At 34.1% G+C, this 3,000-nt stretch overlaps 1 long non-coding RNA gene across 1 annotated transcript; it reads left to right on the top strand.

The window, feature by feature from the left end:
* The first annotated feature begins 1,024 nt into the window (after positions 1-1,024).
* LOC131647023 (uncharacterized) lies at positions 1,025-1,504 on the top strand. The gene is made up of 3 exons (XR_009297709.1): positions 1,025-1,132; positions 1,219-1,329; positions 1,425-1,504. It is a non-coding gene; the product is annotated as an uncharacterized LOC131647023 (long non-coding RNA).
* Positions 1,505-3,000: the final 1,496 nt, after the last annotated feature.

Below are 3,000 nucleotides of genomic sequence, written 5' to 3'. Positions count from 1 at the left end.
AAATTGTTCTATTTTATTAATGATAATGACTTTATATTTACTATTGGTTTAGGGCATTTCATCTTGCCAACTATACTTATCGTCACCGAATTATCGACTAGTTGGCAAGGGAAAAGTGCACAACACTTTGGGAGATTTACTTCACCATAGACCTCTCTCGGATGGACACCTGAAAGTATCGGTGGATGTTGTATTAGATCATGATGCGATGCTACCGGTACCTGATATGGTCTCAGAGACGACATTGCTGCGAGATGCAATAGGATCATTTGTTGCATGGCCCTCAGAGCTCATTACCATTAGTGATGAGGTATATTGAAAACGATTATGAATCATTTAGTTTTCGAATGTTAATTCTAAACCGTTTATTAATTATTTTTTACATTTTAATTTTAGACTGCTCCTATAAAACCCGCAATTAAGGGTAAAGGGATTTTACAGGAGGAAGAGTCTGTTGCATCACTAAAAGAGGTACATTTAAAGTGTTAATATATAATCTGAATCTAAATCTGCATGATTTTATATTTTACCTAACTTATATGATTTTTAGGCATCCGCTCGGGAGTCACAACAAGTGACGCAGCAAGTTCGTAGCGTACCACCCACTGGTCCTCCGAAGATAGCGGCAAAAAAAGGCGGTGCTTTTATGCCTCGATACCGGACGACGCTCGCAACAATGGTTGATATGTCCGATTTGAAGGATGGTGCTTTACGTGAAATCAATATGGATGAAAGTGTCTTCGGTATTGAATTCAAGTCACATATTGCAATTGATGACTTGGAAGAGATTTTTACGCATGAACAACTAGGCGTCGGTAATATGCACTCATATATCCGGTAATATTCACTCATCCGATATATTATTTAATTAGTCCCACAATATAATTTATTTACACATTTCAATGAAAATAATCTAATGTTTATTATGTTTTTATTTAAGGTTGTTGTATGACAGAGTGTTGCGCGGGACTGCATTGTCTAACAGATTCCGTTTCGTGTCTTCCGCCCATTGCAGCGAAATGGCAATTGCTTCGGAACCGGAATCAGTTAGACAGCTCTTAGTCGATAGATTCATGTCCACCGGCAATTCAGAAAGTCTGCATCTTTGGGCGTATAATACCCGACCAGTAGGGTTAGTTTCTCATTCTTGGTTCATCTAATCTCTGTTTCTTTTGTGTATAGCAAAATTTTCATATAACCTATTGTTTTAATTTATAGAGCACACTGGTTGTTGCTTGCTATCAACCCTATAAGAGAAGTCGTGTATTATCTGAATTCGGTAAATGGTGACTGGACCAATTATCCGGCTATGAAGGAAATCGTTGATTTGTAAGTGGGATCGTTCTAAATATTCGTGTATATTTATATATTTACTTATTTGTGGGATTGATCTAAACATATGCTTTTATATATTTGTTAATTAGATCAATACAAGTGTTCCGAAGTCAACGGGACGCACAGGTATCCCGGACTAAATCAAACAACATTACTTGGATCAAAGTGCAGGTACATTATTTTTCACAATTTTGCTTATAATATTTATGCTACTTGATAAAACAAGACAACTATAAAATCTTATTTGTTTTTCTATGTAGTGTCCGCAACAACGAAACAGTTCAGATTGCGGATACTTTGTTTTGAGGTTTATGAAAGAAATCCTTCAGGCGAATCAATTAGAGATTCCGCTCACGGTATGAATTTATAACTTAAGATAATTTCATGTAATTTATTACATTTAACTAAATATATCATTCATATTATGTTTTTGTTTTGTAGTACCTTGACGAATTCCGTGCTGCTGGGTACCCGAGACTTAAGTTGGAAGAAATCAAAGAGGATTTGTGTCAATTTTATATTAAGCAATTTTTCATGTAGGATTTGTGTCGATTTGAACTATAATATTATTGATGTTGTAATGATGTATATATATAATTTTGGATATTATAATGGTATTATATTAGTATATATATTGTCTTACTGATGGCTGAAATTATATCGTCGAAAATATATTACAGGTCGAAATTATTACAGGTTGAAAACATATTACAGGTCGAAAATATTACAGGTCGACTGGGAGGATTAAATTACAGGCTGCACATTAAAATACCTCATTTAGCAACGACAGCGCTTTTAAAAAGCGCTCTTAAAGGTCCACCTACAAAAGCGCTTCTTAGTAAAAGCGCTGCCAAAGATTAATAAAAAAGCATAAAAAATATAAAAAAAAACGCAACATACGAAAGCGCTTTTGGAAAAGCACTCTTATAGGGGGGGCTACCAGAGCGCTTTTTCCAGGAAAGCGCTCTTATAGGGGGCCTACCAGAGCGCTTTTTCCAGAAAAGTGCTCTTATAGGGGGGGCCTACCAGAGCGCTTTCTGAAGCGCTTTTGTTACCTACGCCAGCGCTGGCTTTCACAGCGCTTTTAAGCGCTTTTAAAGTCCATAAAAAGCGCTTTTAAAGCCCCAGCGTGTTGTAGTGAAGAAGGAGAGGAAGAAGGTAGAAGTGTGTGAGTGAGAGAGAGAGAGATAGAGATTTGCAATTTTATTAGACTATCTCCAATGGTTTACATATTAAACACCCTCCTTTTTCATTTTTTACATTCTACATCATCATCTCTCTCTTCCACCTAATAATTCAACACTCATTCAACTTTTACTCACTACAATGGTTTGTTTAATACTAAAATTCAACATCTTACCCCATCACTTTTATTTCATATTTTTATTTTTGTGATTATATATTAATAACAATTATCAATTGAAATTAAATTAAAATAATTAAGACTTAAATTTTTTATTTTAATGTTTTTCTAATTTAATAATTTATTTAATTTTATTGTTCTAATTTTATATTCTTAATTAATTTTGGGTGTTAAAAGAGTTATTGTTGGGATCCACTTCACTAAAAAGATGTTTAAAACTACAAACAATAATTTATTGGAGGTTAAATAGAAAAATTAGAGAGAAAAAAGTTATTTTTTTGTCCAAATCAAATGAACCAAAT

Source organism: Vicia villosa, linkage group LG2 (assembly GCF_029867415.1).
Source record: "Vicia villosa cultivar HV-30 ecotype Madison, WI linkage group LG2, Vvil1.0, whole genome shotgun sequence".
NCBI lineage: Eukaryota > Viridiplantae > Streptophyta > Magnoliopsida > Fabales > Fabaceae > Vicia > Vicia villosa.
The sequence above is the reverse complement of the archived record's forward strand: the minus strand, read 5'-3'. Positions and strand labels throughout refer to the sequence as shown.